Source organism: Mobula birostris, chromosome 19 (genome assembly GCF_030028105.1).
Source record: "Mobula birostris isolate sMobBir1 chromosome 19, sMobBir1.hap1, whole genome shotgun sequence".
Lineage (NCBI taxonomy): Eukaryota > Metazoa > Chordata > Chondrichthyes > Myliobatiformes > Myliobatidae > Mobula > Mobula birostris.
This window is the reverse complement of record NC_092388.1, coordinates 65,324,301-65,345,067: the sequence shown is the minus strand read 5'-3', so window position 1 is coordinate 65,345,067 and position 20,767 is coordinate 65,324,301. Positions and strand designations below refer to the sequence as shown.

At 42.8% G+C, this 20,767-nt stretch overlaps 1 protein-coding gene across 2 annotated transcripts in view; it reads left to right on the top strand.

The window, feature by feature from the left end:
* The first annotated feature begins 18,098 nt into the window (after positions 1-18,098).
* Positions 18,099-20,767, top strand: part of LOC140212660 (coagulation factor XIII A chain-like) — a 154,572-nt gene continuing 151,903 nt past the window's right edge. The window contains exon 1 of one of the 2 annotated variants that reach the window (XM_072283751.1): positions 18,099-18,194. The gene's annotated coding sequence lies outside the window, so the exon portion shown is untranslated. The remainder of the gene's footprint in view (positions 18,195-20,767) is intronic. The other variant, XM_072283752.1, reaches the window with a different exon arrangement.

The following is a 20,767-nucleotide window of genomic DNA, read 5'->3' as shown; positions in this document are numbered from 1 at the left end:
AGAATTGCTGGGGGGAGGGAACCAAACTAAAGAGACGGAGGAAGGGGTTAGGGTTAGGATTAGGGTTAGGGTTGGGCTCACAAATACAGAAAGCTTGGAGACAATGTGAGAGAGAGGATAGGCAGGTGATAGAGAAGGGATGAGCTCAGACCGATGGTTTGAGATGTGTCTATTTTAATACAAGGAGTATTATGAACAAAGCGGATGAGCTTAGAGCATGGATCAGTAGTTGGAGCTATGATGTTGTGGCCATTACAGAGACTTGGATGGCTCAGGGGCAGGAATGGTTACTTAGAGTGTCAGGCTTTCGATGTTTCAGAAAGGACAGGGAGGCAGGCAAAAGAGGTGGGGGTGTGGCACAGCTGATCAGAGATAGTGTCATGGCTGCAGAAAAGGAGTAAGTCACGGAGGGATTGTCTACTGAGTCTCTGTACGTGGAAGTTAGAAACAGGAAGGGGGTCAATAATTCTACTGGGTGTTTTTTATAGACCACCCAATAGTAACAGGGACATCGAGGAGCAGATAGGGAGACATATTCTGGAAAGGTGTAATAATAACAGGGTTGTCATGGTGGGAGATTTTGATTTCCCAAATACTGATTAGAATTTCCCTAGCGCATGGAGTTTAAATGGGGTGGAATTTGTTAGGTGTATTCAAGAAGATTTCCTCACAGAATATGTAGATAAGTCTGCAAGAGGAGAGGCTGTACTTGATGTGTGGCTGTGGGATTGGAGCGGGGGCAGGGATTCAGATTTCTGGATCATTGGAATCTCTTTTGGGGTAGGTGTGACCTATACAAAAAGAATGGGTTGCACTTGAGTCCGAGGGGACCAATATCCTGGCGGGGAGGTTTGCTAAAGCGACTGGGGAGAGTTTAAACTAGAACTGCTGGGGGGTGGGAACCAAACCGAAGAGACGGAGGAGGGGGTGGTTGGCTCACAAATAGAGAAAGCTTGGAAGCAATGCGAGGGGGAGGATAGGCAGGTGATAGAGAAGGGATGCGCTTATACCGCTGGTTTGAGATGTATCTATTTTAATGTGAGGAGTATCATAATTAAAGCAGATGAGATTAGACCATGGATCAGCACTTGGAGCTATGGTGTTGTGGCCATTACAGAGACTTGGATGGTGCGGGGGCAGGAATGGCTGCTTCAAGTGCCAGACTTCAGAAAGAATAGGGAGGGAGGCAAGAGAGGTGGGGGCATGGCACTGTTGATCAGAGATAGTGTCACAATTGCAGAAAAGGAGGAAGTCATGGAGGGATTGTCTGCAGAGTCTCTGTGGGTGGAAGTTAGGAATAGGAAGGGGTCAATAACTCTACTAGGTGTTTTTTATCGGCCACTCAATAGTAACAGGGACATCGAGGAGCAGATAGGGAGACAGATTCTGGAAAGGTATAATAATAACAGGATTGTTGTGGTGGGAGATTTTACTTTCCCGAATATTGATTGACATCTCCCTAGAGTGAAGGGTTTAGATGGGGTGGAGTTTGTTAGGTGTGTTCAGGAAGGTTTCTTAACACAATGTGTAGATAATCTTACAAGAGGAGAGGCTGTACTTGATCTGGTATTGGGAAATGAACCTGGTCAGGTGTCAGGTCCCTCAGTGGGAGAGCGTTTTGGAGATAGTGATAACAATTCTATCTCCTTTACCATAGCATTGGAGAGGGATAGGTACAGACAAGTTAGGGAAACATTTAATTGGAGTAAGGGGAAATATGAGGCTATCAGGCAGGAACTTGGAAGCATAAATTGGAAACAGATGTTCTCAGGGAAACTTACCGAAGAAATGTGACAAATGTTCAGGGGATATTTGCGTGGGGTTCTGAGTAGGTACGTTCCAATGAGACATGGAAAGGATGGTAGGGTACAAGATCCATGGTGCACAAAGGCTGTTTTAAATCTAGCCAAGAAGAAAAGAAGAGCTTATGAAAGGTTCAAAACACTAGGTAATGATATGAATCTAGAAGATTATAAGGCAAGCAGGAAGGAGTTTAAGAAGTGGCCATGAGAAAGCCTTGGCGGACAGGATTAAGGAAAACCCCAAGGCATTCTACAAGTATGTGAAGAGCAAGAGGATAAGATGTGAGAGAATAGGACCAATCAAGTGTGACAATGGAAAAGTGTATTAGGAACAGGAGGAAATAGCAGAGATGCTGAATGATAACTTTACTTCAGTATTCAATATAGAAAAGGATCTTGGCGATTGTAGGGATGACTTGTAGTGGATTGAAAAGCTTGAGAATGTAGATATCAAGGAAAAAGGATGTTCTGGAGCTTTTGGAAAGTATCAAGTTGGATAAGTTACTGTGTCCGGATGGGATGTACCCCAGGCTACTGTGGGAAGCAAAGGAGGAGATTGCTGAGCCTCTGGCAATGATCTTTGCATCATCAATGAGGATGGGAGAGGTTCCAGAGGATTGGAGGGTTGCGGATGTTGTTCCCTTTTTCAAGAAAGGGAGTAGGGGTAGCCCAGGAAATTATAGACCAGTGAGTCTTACTTCAGTGGTTGGTAAGTTGATGGAGAAGATCCTGAGAGGCAGGATTTATGAGCATTCGGAGAGGCATAATATGATTAGGAATAGTCAGCATGGCTTTGTCAAAGGCAGGTCCTTCCTTACGAACTTGATTGTGTTTTTTGAGCATGTGACTAAGCACATTGATGAAGGTAGTGCCGTAGATGTAGTGTATATGGATTTTAGCAAGACATTTGATAAGTTACTCCATACAAGGCTTATTGAGAAAGTAAGGAGGCATGGGATCCAAGGGGACATTGCTTTGTGGATCCAGAACTGGCTTGCCCACAGAAGACAAAGAACAGTTGTATACGGGTCATATTCTGCATGGAGGTCGGTCACCCGTGGGTGCCTCAGGGATCTGTCCTGGGACTCCTACTCTTCGTGATTTTTATAAATGACCTGGTTGAGGAAGTGGAGGGATGGGTTAGTAAATTTGCCGATGACACAAAGGTTGGGGGTGTTGTGGATAGTGTGGAGGGCTGTCAGAGGTTACAACGGGACATTGATAAGGATGCAAAACTGGGCTGAGAATTGGCAGATAGAGTTCAACCCAGATAGTGTGAGGTGGTTCATTTCAGTACGTCAAATACGATGCAGAATATAGTATTAATGGTAATACTCTTGGCAGTGAAGAGAATCAGAGAGATCATGGGGTCTGAGTCCATAGGACACACAAAGCTGCTGCACAGGTTGACTCTGTGGTTAAGAAGGCATATGGTGCATTGGCCTTCATCAACTGTGAGTTTGAGCTTAAGAGCTGAGAGGTAATGTTACAGCTATATAGGACCCTGGTCAGACCCCACTTGGAATACTGTGCTCAGTTCTGGTTGCCTCACTATAGGAAGGAAGTGGAAACTATAGAAAGGGTGCAGAGGAGTTTTATAAGGATATTGCCTGGATTGGGGAGAATGCCCTATGAGAATAGGTTGAGTGAACTTGGCATTTTTTCCTTGGAGCAGCGGAGCATGAGAGGTGAACTGTTAGAAGTGTACAAGATGATGAGAGGCATTGATCGTGTGGATAGTCAGAGGCTTTTTCCCCAGGGCTGTAATGGCTAACATGAGAGGGCACAGTTTTAAGGACCTTGGAAGTAGGTACAGATGCGATGTCAGGGGTAAGTTTTTTATGCAGAGAGTGGTGAGTGCGTGGAATGGGCTACCGGTGACAGTGGTGGAGGCGGATACAATAGGGTCTTTTAAGAGACTCCTGGAAATGTACATTAAACTTTGAAAAATAGAGGGCTATGGATAACCTCTGGTAATTTCTAAAGTAAATACACGTTCGGCACAGCATTGTGGGCCGAACAGCCTGTATTGTGCTGTAGGTTTTCTATGTTTCTATGAATTCAAAACTTCTTGGAATGTTTTCCAGAAATTGTGCTCTTTGTTATTTCTGTTGTATCAGTTGATACCAGTAATTTGAACTGTGCAATTCTTCTTTCATTATTATCTTTTCACTTCTCAGAAATGTGTCCACATTTTCCTTTCTCTGGCTGACAGTTTGTGAGTCTGCATTCTCTCCAACCTTCACTTACTATTTTTGTTCCTCAGCTCCAGTTTTGTGGTTCATTTTTTTTAGCTTCTCTCCTATCAGCTGTAATAGTTTCTGAAACCAATACAGCTGTCTCACCCTTTGCCAAACCCTGGCCTCACTGTCTACTATCTCATACAAACACTCTGCAGCCAGAGATGTCCAGCTAACTCCCAGGCCATCCCTTTGCACTGTGCTTCTGCAAAGCTTTTGTTCCCTCAGCCTCTTTCCCACCCTATACATCCAATGAAGTTCTGCCAAACTGTTTTGTTTCCTTTCTCTGGCCTTAATTCCCAACTGTACTGACTAAAACACCACCTTTGACTTCCTGTTTTGCCCCTTCTTCAAGCCAAGTCAAGTCAAGTCTTCATTAGAAATGGCTGCCAGGTTGTCATCCCTGGATTAACACAGAAACAGAGAAAACCTACAGGACAATACAGGCTCTTTGGCCCACAATGCTGTGACGAACATACACTTACTTTAGAAATTACCTAGGGTTACCCATAGCCCTCTATTTTGCTAAGTTCCATGTATCTAACCAGGAGTCTCTTATTGTATCCACCTCCACCACAGTCACCAGCAGCCCATTCCACTCACTCACCTCTCTTTGTGTAAAAAATTTACCCCTGACATCTCCTCTGCACCTACTTCCAAGCACCTTAAAACGGTGCTCTCTCATGTTAGCCATTTCAGCTCTGGGAAAAAGCCTTCGACTATCCACATGATCAAGGCCTCTCATCATATTATACACCTCTATCAAGTCACCTCTCATCCTCTGCCGCTCCAAGCTAAAAAGGCCGAGTTCACTCAGCTTATTCTCATAAGGCGTGCTCACCAATCCAGACAGCATCCTTATAAATCTCCTCTGCATCAATGTGTTTAGTCACATCCTCAAAAAATTCAATCAGGTTCATAAGGCTGATTATTTCTAATAATATTATGCCTCTCCAAATGTTCATAAATCCTGCCTCTCAGGATCACCTTACCAACAACTGAAGTAAGATTCACTGGTCTATAATTTCCTGGGCTATCTCTACTCCCTTTCTTGAACAAGGGAAACACATCTGCAACCCTCCAATCCTCCAGAACCTCTCCCATTACCATTGATAACGCAATGATCATTGCCATATCCTCAGCAATTTCCTCCCTTGCCTCCCACAGTAGCCTGGGGTACATCTCGTCTGGTACCAGAGACTCCTACTTGATGCTTTCCAAAAGCTCCAGAAAATCCTGTTTCTCAATGTCTATATGCTCAACCTTTTCAGTCGGCTGTAAGTCTACAATTGCCAAGATCCTTTTCCGTTGTGAATACTGAAGCAAGGTATTCAATAAGTACGTCCGGTTCCGTACGCACTTTTCCACTGTCACACTTGATTGGTCGTATTCTTTCATGTCTTAACCTCTTGTTCTTGACATACTTGTAGAATGCCTTGGGGTTTTCCTTAATCCTGTCTGCCAAGCCTTCTTATGGCCCCTTCTGGCTCTGCTAATTTCATTCTTAAGCTCCTTCCTGCTAGCCTTATAATCTTCTAGATCTCTATCATTACCTAGTTTTTTGAACCTTTTGTAAGCTCTTCTTTTCTTCATGACTACATAGGTGTTTGGGAAATCCAGAGTAGATAGAGAAGAGCAGATCCTGCAGACACAGGAGACTGCAGATGTGGGAACAAACAAAATGCTGATATCATGTGGGTCAGGCAGCATCTGTGAAGGGAAGTGGGGAATGGAGGGAAAAATCTCATTTTTTAAAATTGTCTCCAGAATTCCATCAACAGCACACTCGGGATAACTGACAGCAGCCAGTTAATCCACCAACTTCCACATCTGTGGCATGTGGAAGGAGACGAGAGCACCTGGAGGACACCCATACTGTCACAGCGAGAAAGTGCAAGCTGCACGCATACAGCATCCAAGGTCAGGATTGAACCCACAGAGCTGCTGCTGTGAAGGAACAGCTTTATCAGATGAACCAATGGGCTCTAATTCACTCTATATATGGAAAGGATCTAAATTTATCCAACAATTTTGGTCAATGTCCAATGTTTTGATGAGGCATGACAGTAGGTGCTTATCAGGGCAGAAATGGTTGACCAGCTTACATCCGTCAGAAACTGTATGTCCATTGCAAAACAGGCATGAAACTCTACCACAACTAAATACACAACTGCTGGTGACAAAGGTGAACTGAGAAACTTATTTCTTTAAAGTGCAAGGGCTCTCTCTCTCTTGCAAGTACAGAATCCCAGACCAACAACCAAAGAAGAAAGATTGATGTTTCTCATGCTTATCTCAAACAGAACATAGAACATGGAACATAAATGTTTTAACAGGGAAACAGACTCTTAAAGGCCATGATGTTCTGCTAAAATAATTAAACTGGTAATTAAAAGGCTAACTAAACTTGTCTCTTCTGCCTACATAACGTCAATTTCCCTCTATTCTCTGCAGATTCATACACCAATGTAAAAGCCTCTTTATCATACTTGCACCCACTACCACACCTGCCAGCACATTCCAGGCACTCACCACTCTCTGTATAAAAACAAACTTGCCTTGCACATATTTGAACTTATTCTCCTCATCTTAAATACATACCCTCTAGTATTAGACAAGTTGTGACATTGGCTTCCTACTCTTTCTTTGCCTCTCATAATTTTACAAACTTTTATCAGCTCTCCTCTCAGCCTCTGCCACTCCAGAAAAAACAGCCCTATTTGTCCAAATTCTCCTTATAACATTTACTTCTATTTCAGGCTGCAACCTAGTAACTTTCTTGTGCACCCTCTCCAAAGCCTCTGCAACCTTCCTGCAAATAGGGCAACTAGATTTGAATGCATTCTCTTGGAAGATGCCTGGGTGTGGTTTGCAGAAAATGGAATGAATATCTGTAGTCACGAAGGCAAAATGTGAAATTTAGCAGAGAATTTCTGCACAGCCAACTCCCAGAAACATTGGGAATGTTTGGGAAATGGTGGAAACATTGATAATGTGCCTTAGTGCTGACAGCACAATTATCTGGCATCCCCAATCTGGAAATCCTGCAATGGGTCATCTGTAGCTCAGGAAATACTTCTGGGAATTCTTTTGAAATTTTTCCAATGACATTAAAGTTTCCCTAAGGGATTCATAATGCTCTTAGAAGTAGAATTCATGTTTAACTATTCCACTGAAATTATTTGAGGGGGTTTGTAAACAAGCAGATACAGTTTATATCAATTATATTACAAGATTTTGTTTGTAAATCCTGGCTAGATCTAGAATATAGAGACTTTGTGAAAGATGTAATAACAGGCTGGGATTGACAGAATGGGTTGACAAATGATCTCGCCCCAGTTTAGGAAAAGGGATTTTATCAAGCAGGAGTAGAATCACAGGGTTATACTGAAAAGATGCAGCTGCTTTGGCCCACCCACCAAATCTTCATCAACTATCAAGCACTAATTCTATCTGATTCTTTGTACATTCCTATTATCAACATTATATGCTGTGTCGTATGACGTGGGTGATCATGGTCTTCCCTTTGTCTTTAATCAGACTAGCAAGCGAGTGACATTGACACTGTTGCTCCATCCACGACCATGATTGTTCTTGGCAAGTTCTTCTGCAGAAGTGGTTTGCCATTGCCTTCTTACAGGCAGTATCTTTCCAAGACAGGTAACTCACAGCCATTATCAATACTCTTCAGAGATTGTCTGCCTGGTGTAAGCTGTCACAAAACCAGGTCTTGTGATATGCACCAGATGCTCAGATGACCATCCACCTCTTGCTCCCTTGGCTTCATGTGAAGTGTGGGGGGGGGGGGGCTAAGCAGGTGATAGACCTTGCCCAAGGATGACCTGCAGGCTAGTGGAGGGAAGTACTGCCTTTCACCTCCTTTAATAGAGACGTATCTCCACCCCACCACCCATATCCATTCCCATTAAGTCTATTTGCCTAAGCTAGGGTAATTTACAGTGACCATTTATCCTACCAACCTGAACACCCTTGAGATAGAAACATAGAAAACCTACAGCACAATGCAGGCTCTTTGGCCAACAAAGCTGTGCCGAACATGTCCCTACCTTACAAATTACCAAGGATTACCATAGAAACCATAGAAACTACAGCACAGAAACAGGCCTTTTAGCCCTTCTTGGCTGTGCTGAACCATTTTCTGCCTAGTCCTACTGACCTGCACACGGACCATATCCCTCCATACACCTCCCATCCATGTATCTGTCCAAATTATTCTTAAATGTTAAAAAAGAACCCGCATTTACCACCTCATCTGGCAGCTCATTCCATACTCCCACCACTCTCTGTGTGAAGAAGCCCCCCCTAATGTTCCCTTTAAACTTTCCCCCCCTCACCCTTAACCCATGTCCTCTGGTTTCTTTCTCCCCTTGCCGCAGTAGAAAAAACCTGCTTGCATTCACTCTATCTATACCCATCATAATTTTATATACCTCTATCAAATCTCCCCTCATTCTTCTACGCTCCAGGGAATGAAGTCCTAACCTATTCAACCTTTCTCTGTAACTGAGTTTCTCAAGTCCCGGCAACATCCTTGTAAACCTTCTCTGCACTCTTTCAACCTTATTTATATCCTACCTGTAATTTGGTGACCAAAACTGAACACAATACTCCAGATTCGGCCTCACCAATGCCTTGTACAACCTCATCATAACATTCCAGCTCTTATATTCAATACTTTGATTAATAAAGGCCAATGTACCAAAAGCTCTCTTTATGACCCTATCTACCTGTGATGCCACTTTTAGGGAATTTTGTATCTGTATTCCCAGATCCCTCTGTTCTACTGCACTCCTCAGTGCCTTACCATTAACCCTGTATGTTCTACCTTGGTTTGTCCTTCCAACATGCAATACCTCACACTTGTCTGTATTAAACTGCATCTGCCATTTATCAGCCCATTTTTCCAGCTGGTCCAAGTCCCTCTGCAGGCTCTGAAAACCTTCCTCACTGTCTACTACACCTCCAATCTTTGTATCATCAGCAAATTTGCTGATCCAATTTACCACATTATCATCCAGATCATTGATATAGATGACAAATAACAATGGACCCAGCACTGATCCCTGTGGCACACCGCTAGTCACAGGCCTCCACTCAGAGAAGCAATTCTCTACTACCACTCTTTGGCTTCTTCCATTGACCCAATGTCTAATCCAATTTACCACCTCTCCATGTATACCTAGCGACTGAATTTTCCTAACTAACCTCCCATGCGGGACCTTGTCAAAGGCCTTACTGAAATCCATGTAGACAATATCCACTGCCTTCCCTTCATCCACTTTCCTGGTAACCTCCTCGAAAAACTCCAATAGATTGGTCAAACATGACCTACCACGCACAAAGCCATGTTGACTCTCCCTAATAAGTCCCTGTCTATCCAAATGCTTGTAGATTCTGTCTCTTAGTAGTCCCTCCAATAACTTACCTACTACCGACGTTAAACTTACCGGCCTATAATTTCCCGGCCTATAACTACTTAAATATTTTTGTAAGAAATGTCTAAGTTGGAGATATTGTAAAAAGTGTGAGTACGAAAGAGAATATTTATCAACTAATTGTTCAAAGGACAACAGTCTACCTTCTTTAAATAAATCCAAAAAAGAATTAATACCTTTATTTTTCCAAAGTAAAAAGTTGGATCACTCAAAGAAGGCTTAAAAAAGTAGTTTCGATAAATTAAACTACAAAGCTTAAATTTTTTAAGATTAAAAAAATTGCGGAACTGAAGCCAAGTTTGTAAAGAGTGCTTAATCACAGGGTATAAGTTTAAAATTGCAACTTTAGCTAATTGTGTAGGCAAAGCAGCTCCCAATAACAAGGTTAAATAAAACTGTTTCACAGCTTTCAATTCCAAATCTACCCAGATAGGCCGATCCTTCTTATCAACCCAATGTAACCAAAAGGACATGTATCACACATTAACAGCCCAGTAATACATTCTTAAATTAGGCAAAGCGAGACCTCCATCCTTTTTCAACTTTCGTAAATGACATTTACTAATTCTTGGTCTTTTACTATTCCACGTAAAAGATAAAATAATCAAATCAATCTGGTCAAAAAACTTCTTAGTCAAAAAAACAGGGGTATTCTGAAATAGATATAAAAATTTGGTAAAATCATCATTTTGACTACATGGATGCGACCAACAAGTGAAAATGTAAGTAGGCTCCATCTACTAAATAAATATTTCATAGAGTCTAGCAAAGGAACAAAATTGGCTTTATAAAGATCCTTAGATTTTTTAGTGATTGTGACACCTAAACAACTAAAAGAATCTGTGACTGAAAGGAGTATTGTCATACATAGAAATGGATTCATTTATAGGAAACAATTCACTTTTACTAAAATTTATTTTATATCCTAAAAACTCTCCAAATTCATTAAATAATTTTAACAAGGCAGGAATAGATTCCTCAGGATTAGATATATAAACCAATAAATCATCTGCATTAAGAGAAATCTTATGAATGGTCTCATTCACAGAAATCCTATAAATATTTTTAGCTTCACAGGGAGCAATAGCAAAGGGCTCTAGTATTAAATTAAATAGCAAAGGATTAATGGACAGCCTTGTCTTGTCCCCCACGAAAGCTGAAAAAAACGAGACCTACAGTTATTAGTAATAACAGTAGCAATAGGAGCTTTATATGTCATTCTAATCCAATTATTAAAATTAGCACCAAAGCCAAATTTCTCTAAAACATTAAATAGATATTTCCATTTAACTTGGAGTTTTATGTATAGTTCTGGTCATAACACTACTGGAACATTACCAGGTTATAGCCAGAAACAGAGAACTGTAGTTATATGGAGAGACCAGATAGGCTGGGTTTATTCCCACTGAACATAGGAGTCTGAGGGGGTTACCATATGTTCCAGTGACAATAAAGTTACGAAGGGTATAGACAAGATAGATAGTCATAGTTATCTCCCCAGGGCAGGGGAGTCTAGAACAAAAGGTGGAAGCGTTGAAGATGTCTTCGATAATAGGGAGTGCCCATGATGGAATTGGCTAAGTTTACAACCCTCTGCAGCTTTTTCAAATCCTGTCCATTGGTGCCTCCATACCAGAAAGTAATGCAGCCAATCAGAATGTCCTCTGTAGTACCCTGTAGAAATTTGCTAGAGTCTTTGGTGACATACCAGCTCTCCTCAAACTCCTCGTGTGATGTAGCTGATGATGTGCCTTTGTAACTGCACCAGTATGATGGGCCCAGGAGAAATGTTCAGAGATGTTGACACCCAGGAACCTGAAGCTGCTCACCTTTTCCACCGCTGATCCCTTGACAAGGACTAGTACGCTTTCTTTTGATTTCTTCTTTCTGAAGTCCGCAGTTAATTCCTTGGCCTTAGGTTCAAGGTTGTTGTTGTGACACCACTCACCCAGTTGATCTATCTTGCTCCTGTACACCTCCTCATTACCCTCTGCCATTCTGCTGACAACAGTTGTGCCTGGTCAAACCCCACTAGGAGTACTGTGTTCAGTTCTGGTCACCTCACTACAGGAAAGATGTGGATACTATAGAGAGAGTGCAGAGGGGATTTACAAGGATGTTTCCTGGACTGGAGAGCGCATCTTATGAGATCAGGTTGAGTGTACTTTGCCTTTTCTCCTTGGAGCAAAGGAGGATGAGAGGTGACCTGATAGAGGTGTATAAGATGATGAGAGGCATTGATTGTGTGGATAGCTTTTTTCCCAGGGCTGAAATGGCCAACAGGAGGGGGCATAGTTTTAAGTTACTTGGAAATAGGTGCTGAGGGGATGTCAGGGTTAAGTTTTCCACACAAAGAGTGGTGGGTGTGTGGAATGCACTGCCGGTGGCAGTGGTTGAAACGGATATAATAGGGTCTTTTAAGAGCCCCTTAGATAGATACACGGAGCTTAGAAAAATAGAGGGTGATGCGCTAGGGAAATTCTAGGCAGTCTCTAGAATAGGTTACATGGTCAGCACAACACTATGGGCTGAAGGGTCTGTAATATGCTGTAAATTTCTATGTTCTATGTTCAAATGCTTTGGGACGTTCTGAGAGGGTGAAGTGCATTGCAGAAATCCAAATCTTTTTATTTTTTATTTTAATATTCATAAATTCTTCATTCATCTCTGCTTCTGGAACATGCCAAATTGTTTGACATGCTCCCACATACAAGATTGAGAAATCAGTTATAATTTTGCTCAGTGAAAGAGGACCTGTGTGGATTCACGTTCTCTGTTTCGTTGTGTATGGACAAAATGTATACTGTCAATCCCTTGCTACTTCTTAAAAGAAGCTTGGAGTCATATAGAAACTATGTTCAAGGGCACAGCTGCAGATATAACACAACCCTATTTTAAAGTAATACTCCCTCTAAATTAGAACTGAAGGTGGAAAATTTTCCAAGCTAATGACTGAATTAGAAAGCCATTTATGAAAGTTTGTGGGAACATAAATTTTGTCCAGAGAGTAGTTAATTGACTGCAGAAAGAGTCATAGAGCTTTACTGTATAGAAACAGGCCCTTCAACCCAACTCATGCATGCCAACAGTGTTGTCCAGTGAGAGTTTCATTTGTCTGTCTTTGGCCCATAACCCTCTGAACCTCTCCTATCCATGTATTTACATAAATGGCTTTTAAATGTTACTAATGTACCTGTCTCAACCACTATTTCTGGCAGTTCATTCCAAATACGCTTTACCCTTTACGTGAAGAAACTTCCTCCAATCTCCTTCTGAAATATCTTGCATTTGACCCTTTTGTTTTTAATATCTCCTCCCTGAGCATAAGACAATGTGGTCTCACGATGTCTATGTCCCTCAGGATCTTATATACAGGAACCTCTATTAGGTCACCCCACAATCTTGTAAGTTCCAAGAAATAAAGTTCTAGTCTATACTAACTCTCATTTTAACCCAGACCCCCAAGTTCAGATAATATTCTCAGAAGCCTTTTAAACATAGACATACAAACATACATACAGCATGAGGGGCCACAGTCTGAGGATAGAGGGGAAGCCTTTTAGGACCAAGATTAGGAAAAACTTCTTCACATAGAGAGTGGTGAATCTGTGGAATTCTCTGCCACAGGAAACAGTTGAGGCCAGTTCATTGGCTATATTTAAGGGGGAGTTAGATATGGCCCTTGTGGCTATGGGGGTCAGGGGGTATGGAGGGAAGGCTGGGGCGGGGTTCTGAGTTTGATGATCAGCCATGATCATAATAAATAGCGGTGCAGGCTCGAAGGGCCGAATGGCCTACTCCTGCACCTATTTTCTATGTTTCTATAATACAGACCCTTTAGCCCACAAAGCTGAGCCGAACATGTCTCTACATTAGAACTACCTAGGCTTACCCATAACCCTCTATTTTTCTAAGCACCATGTAGCCATCCAGGAGTCTCTTAAAAGACCCTATCGTTTCAGCCTCCACCACCACCACCGGCAGCCCATTCCACACACTCACCACTCTCTGTGTAAAAAAACTTGCCCCTAACATCTCCTCTGTACCTACTTCCAAGCACCTTAAAACTATGCCCTCTCGTGCTAGCCATTTCAGCCCTGGGGAAAAGCCTTTGACTATCCACATGATCAATGCCTCTCATTATCTTATACACCTCTATCAGATCACCTCTCATCCTCTGTCACTCCAAGGAGAAAAGGCTGAGTTCACTCAACCTATTCTCATAAGGCATGATCCCCAATCCAGGCAACATCCTTGTAAGTCTGCTGTGCACCCTTTTTATGGTTTCCATGTCCTTCCTATAGTGAGGTGACCAGAACTGAGCACAGTACTCCAAGTGGGGTCTGCCCAGGGTCCTATATAGCTGCAACATTACCTCTCGGCTCTTAAACTCAATCCCATGATTGATGAAGGCCAATACACCGTATGCCTTCTTAGCCACAGAGTCAACCTGCACAGCTGCTTTGAGCGTCCTATGGACTCGGACCCCAAGATCCCTCTGATCCTCTACACTGCCAAGAGTCTTACCATTAATGCTATATTCTGCCATCATATTTGACCTACCAAAATGAACCACCTCACACTTACCTGGGTTGAACTCCATCTGCCACACTCTTTCCAATTTATTAAACAAGTAAGACCTCACCAACATCTCATATGAGTGCAGCATAACTCCCAAGATCCTATACTCATTGCCCTGACCAATGAAAGCTAGCATGCCAAACATCTTCTTCATTCTACCTGAAGTGACAATTCCAGCGAATAATGTATCCTTGGATCCTCTGTTCCATAACTCTCCTTAGGGCCCTACATGTCATACCCTGGTTTGATTTCCTAAAGTGCAACACATATGGTAGCGATCATAATATGATAGGTTTTAATCTACAATTTGAGAGGGAGAAGGGAAACTCAGAAGTGTCAGTATTACAGTTGAACAAAGGGAACTATGGTGCTATGAGGGAGGAGCTGGCCAAAGTTCAATGGAACAATACCCGAGCAGGGATGACAGTGGAACAGCAATGGCAAGTGTTTCTAGGAATAATGCTGAAGGTGCAGGATCAGTTCATTCCAAAGAGGAAGAAAGATTCTAAGGGGAGTAAAGGGAGGCCGTGGCTGACAAGGGAAGTAATGGACAGCATAAAAATAAAAGAGAAGAAGTATAAAATAGCAAAGATGAGTGGGAAGCCGGAGGATTGGGAAACTTTTAAAGAGCAACGGAAGGTAACTAAAAAAGCAATACGTGGAGAAAAAATGAGGAATGAAGGTAACCTAGCCAAGAATATAAAGGAGGATAGTAAAAGCTTCTTTAGGTATGTGAAAAGGAGAAAAATAGTTAAGACCAAAATTGGGCCCTTGAAGACAGAAGCGGGTGAATTTATTATGGGGAACAAGGAAATGGCAGATGACTTGAACAGGTACTTTGGATCTGTCTTCACTAGGGAAGACACAAAAAATCTCCCAGATGTAATAGTGGCCAAAAGACCTAGGGTAATGGATGAATTGAAGGAAATTTATATTAGGCAGGAAATGGTGTTGGATAGGCTGTTGGGTCTGAAGGCTGATAAGTCCCCGGGACCTGATGGTCTGCATCCCAGGGTACTTAAGGAGGTGGCTTTAGAAATCGTGGACACATTGGTAATCATTTTCCAATGTTCCATAGATTCAGGATCAGTTCCTGTGGATTGGAGGGTGGCTAATGTTGTCCCTCTCTTCAAGAAGGGAGGAAGAGAGAAAACAGGGAATAATAGACCGGTTAGCCTGACGTCAGTGGTGGGAAAGATGCTGGAGTCAATTATAAAAGATGAAATTATGACACACCTGGATAGTAGTAACAGGATTGGTCCGAGTCAGCATGGATTTACGAAGGGGAAATTGTGCTTGACTAATCTTCTGGAATTTTTTGAGGATGTAACTATGAAAATGGACAAGGGAGAGCCAGTGGATGTAGTGTACCTGGACCTTCAGAAAGCCTTTGATAAAGTCCCACATAGGAGATTAGTGGGCAAAATTAGGGCACATGGTATTGGGAGCAGAGTACTGACATGGATTGAAAATTGGCTGGCTGACAGAAAACAAAGAGTAGCGATTAACGGGTCCTTTTTGGAATGGCAGGCAGTGACCAGTGGGGTACCGCAGGGTTCAGTGCTGGGACCGCAGCTGTTCACAATATATATTAATGATTTAGATGAGGGAATTAAAAGTAACATTAGCAAATTTGCCGATGACACAAAGCTGGGAGGCAGTGTGAAATGTGAGGAGGATGTTATGAGAATGCATGGTGACTTGGATAGTCTGGGTGAGTGGGCAGATGCATGGCAGATGCAGTTTAATGTGGATAAATGTGAGGTTATCCACTTTGGTGGTAAGAACGGGAAGGCAGATTATTATCTAAATGGAGTCAAGTTAGGAAAAGGGGAAGTACAACGAGATCTAGGTGTTCTTGTACATCAGTCACTAAAAGCAAGCATGCAAGTACAGCAGGCAGTGAAGAAAGCTAATGGCATGCTGGCCTTCATAACAAAGGGAGTTGAGTATAAGAGTAAAGAGGTCCTTCTGCAGCTGTACAGGGCCCTGGTGAGACCACACCTGGAGTACTGTGTACAGTTTTGGTCTCCAAATTTGAGGAAGGACATTCTTGCTATTGAGGGAGTGCAGCGTAGGTTCACAAGGTTAATTCCCGGGATGGCGGGACTGTCATATGTCGAAAGATTGGAGCGACTGGGCTTGTATACTCTGGAATTTAGAAGGCTGAGAGGGGATCTTATTGAAACATATAAGATTATTAAAGGATTGGACACGCTGCAGGCAGGAAGCATGTTCCTGCTGATGGATGAGTCCAGAACCAGAGGCCACAGTTTAAGAATTAGGGGTAGGCCATTTAGAACGGAGTTGAGGAAAAACTTTTTCACCCAGAGAGTGGTGGATATATGGAATGCTCTGCCCCAGAAGGCTGTGGAGGCCAAGTCTCTGGATGCTTTCAAAAAAGAGATGGTTAGAGCTCTTAAAGATAGTGGAATCAAAGGTTATGGGGATAAGGCAGGAACTGGATACTGTTAGTGGATGATCAGCCATGATCACAGTGAATGGCGGTGTTGGCTCAAAGGGCCGAATGGCCTACTCCTGCACCTATTGTCTATTGTCTATTCTGGACATTTTGGAATCATCCTGGAATCAGCAATCACAAGGATGAAAACCGGCTGAGGTGATTGAATAACTCCTAATCAGGGCACTCCAGTAACATCAGCCTGGAGGGTGGGATAAGGTAAAAGGTAAATACGGTTTTTTACTTTGCAGTTTGAAGCACCTCTCAGATTTCAAAGGTTCAAAGTACATTTATTATCAAAGTATGCACAAATGATGCAACCTTGAGATTTGGCTGCTGACAGACAGCCACAAAGCAACAAGCCTGAAAGAATCGAATTTAAAATAAAAGACTAATATCCAATTCGAAGAGAGAGAAAAGAAACACAATTGTGCAAGCAACAGCGTTCAGAATGGAAGTGAGTCCATCGACACGCACCCCGGAGCACCCAGAGCAGAGCCCTCAGCCGCAGCTCATCACACACTGACGAGGTGAGCTTCAATCTTGGACAAAATTTAATAGGAAAAGGTAGCTAAGGTGAATGAAATGCTGAGATAAAGAAATCAAGGCTGTTTTCAGTCGGGGAAATACAGCCTTCATTGCATGCAACTTAGCGACATCTCGCCCTGTTAAGTGTACATTAGTGTTTAATTGCGGTGACTCTGTTTTAAATCAATCACTCCTGATTTTCAGTGAATGAGAACCTTATTGACTAGTGGCTTATGAACAAGCACACCTCCTTTAACAACAACAGAGCTTAAAGTATGATGAAAACTCCTTCACTTGTTGTTGGTCTGGCAAGCCCTGAGCCACTTCACAGCTGACAACATACATATAAAGTGTGGTTACTATTGCAGTGGGTGAGGGCTCTTACCCCACTGCTATAAGACCGCTGATCAGAGTGCCTGTCGTGGGGGCGGGGCGCTCGTACCCCACTGCTATAAGACTGTTGAACAGAGTACCTGCTTGTTCAGATAGACCCCTGACCTCACAATCTCCCTTGTCAATACCTTGCACTTTATTGCCTGTCCGCACTTCATCTGACAATAAGAAGCCGATTTACCAAGTGCTTCTAACTGACCACATTTGAGGGGCAACTGGAGTCCTTACAGAACATTCAGGAGGAAGAGAGTTCTGGTCCTGTGAATCTAGAGATTCTCACCTGACAGTCGAGTAGTAAAATAGGGGATTATGGTTGTGACCATTTGAAGCGGCAGCACGAAAAGGTACAGTGAAATTGGATGCCATTCTCCCGCCCGTAGTGATGGAGCCGATGGCACCTTAAAGGAAAGCAGTCAAGAGCACGCCACCATGAGCTTGCATGGGTTGGGGACATGGCGCATCTGCGGGCAGAAGAGATTTATTTTAATTCGGCGTCGCGTCGCGTTTGCCATAGCCCGAAAGACCTGCTCCGGCGCTGTTCTTTTCTACGTTACTAACTTCTATTTCCCTCGCATTGTCAAGCCATATGGTCACGATTAGAGAGTGTGGTCAGGCACAGGATCGGAAGCGGAGATGGGGGCTGGCTTTCGATTATGTATAAAAGGAAGGCAGCCGGGGTTCCGAAGCTAACTTTGTCCGGAAGCGATTCCTCAGCGTCTTCTGTCAGACTCAGGTAACGCCAGCATTTCCCCCCACCCGCCCCACCCCGGCCTCACCCACTCGGTTCGCTGTAACTTTGTGTCCAATCTGTTCACTCATTGTCTCGGTGGACATGCTAAATTAGATTCTACGTTTAATCCTATTCTGCAGAGCGTTAGATTTTTCTTTGAAACTTTAGAAAGTTTGTAAAAATCTTCTTTCTATTGCTGTTAAACTGGTCTGTGAGCTGAAGATGTAGGGATTGTGACTGTTCGTCATCGGCTCAGTGGCGGGCACCTCCTTCCAGGTCTGTGAACTTGATTTTGGGACTACGGTTTATCAGACAGTTCCAACTTCACATCTGCCCTGGGAATACTTAACTCTTGCTAGAACCCCGTGTTCAACTGCTGCAGTTCTGTTTTACAAAAAGCATTTCACCCAACTCCTGTCAGAGTTTTCATTCCAAAGTCATCGTGGATAGTTTTTCTGGTGTGGAGAAGACAGGGTTTAGAGATTCCGCACACACACCCACTCGTTGAGCGCGGCTCCCGGCGGGAATTCGGACGACTTTGCATACAGCCTTTCTTGGATGAGGGTTTAAATGTTGCAGGCAGTCCTGGTGCCACAGATATGGTGCTGAAGGAACTCAGCGGGACAGGCTGAATCTGTGGTGGGGTGGGGAGAGGAATGGCCAATCGGCGAGACCTTACATCTGAATCAAAGAGTGAAGGGGAGATACGCGGTATTTATCCATCCATGGAAATGTGTTGATTGATGTGAAGACGGGAATGGATGCTGTATAGAGCGTTGGTAAGGCTGAACTTGGAATGTTGTTTGTCATTCTGGTCGCCCATTACAAGAAGTATATGGGGGCTTTGGAAAATGTGCAAAAGCTGATGCTGACGGAATTAGAGAAGGTTAGCTGTAAGGAGAGACTGGACAAGAGAGGGTTGTTTTCTCTGGAGTACCAGAGGCTACCGGCATACAAGATAGAAGTTTATAAAACTATGCGAGGCAAAGGTAGTCCAAATCTTTTAATTCCCCAGAAAGAGATGTCAAATACTACAGGTCATGTATTTTAGGTGAGTGGGGAGGTGAGTTTAAAGGAAAGTTTAATGTGGGCGTTTTTTAAATACAGACATCATGTACAAGCAGAAGAAATTTAGTTTAATTTGACATCGTGTTTGGCACAGGCATCTGGGAGGAAGGGTCTGTTCCTGTTCTATAACAGGGAAAAGTTCAAAGTAATTTATGATCCAAGTATGTACACCATATACAACTTCTACATATACAAAGTATGTACACCATATACAACTTTGAGATTCATCTTCTTGCAGGCAGCCCCACAACAAAGAAACACAATAGAATTAATGAAAAACCCCACAGCACAAACACAGTCACACATCCAATGTGCAAAAAAGAAAGAACAAATCATGCGAATGATCCTCTGAACATAAGAGTCAGAGTCCCTGAAATTAAGTCCAGTGATGCAGCCAGTTGATCACTGCTGCTGGTCCAGGAGCCCAATGACCGCAGGCCAAGCCGCAGAACCCAGCTTAGCACTGAGGTGAGTGCTGATGGCTGCAGGCTGCAGCTGCAGTGAGAAAAAGTTCAAAAGGTAGCTAAAATATATATATATATATTGGATGCCTTTCTTTATTAGCAGAAACTTTATCAGTACAGTGTACAAAAGAAAAATAAAGGCAGCTGGAGGTCCTCTGGTATGAAAAGTTAACAGTTTCTCTCTCCCACAGATGCTACCTGTCCCGATGAGTATCTCCAGCATTTTCTGTTTTTATTTCAGATTTCCAGCATCTGCAGTTCTTTATTATACATTTTGCATGTGGCACTAATTTGACCACAGCATGAGTGCAGTATACAGTTCTAGTCACCCCATTGCAGGAATAATATTTTTGCTTTGGAAAGGGTGCAGCTGAGATTTACGAGAATGTTCCGGAAAATGGAAAACTTTAGCAAAATGGTAAGATTGGATAGGGTTTTGTTTTGTTGTTTCTTTTCTGAAACAAAGGCAGAGAAGAAAACTAGCAGGAGTTTAAAATTACGAGATTACTGAATCAGAAAACAACAGGCAGGCAAGCTGAGTTCAAGGTAAATTTATGATCAAAGTACATACATGTCACCAAATACAAACCTACGATTCATTTTCTTGTGGTCAATTACAGTAAATACAAGGAACGCAATAGAGTCAATAACAAACTGCACACAAGACTGACATACTCAATGTACAAAAGACAACAAACCGTGCAAATACAAAAAGAAAACAAAATAGTAATAATAAATAAATAAGCAATAAAAGGGAGGGAATGAAAGTTGCTGAACCTCGCCACCTCTGATCTCCCTATGATGTCTGGCTCAGGGACCTTCTGTTCCCTCCCAAGGTCAATAATCAGGTCCTCGATCTTGCTGACATTGAGTGAGAGGTTGTTGTTGTAGCACCACTCAGCCGGATTTTCAATTTCCTTTCTATATGCTGATTTGTCATCACCTTTGATTCAGCCAACAACTTTAGAGTCATCAGCAAAGTTAAGTATCGCATTGGAGCAATGCTTAGCCTTACAGAGCGAGTAGAGCAGGGAACTAAGCACA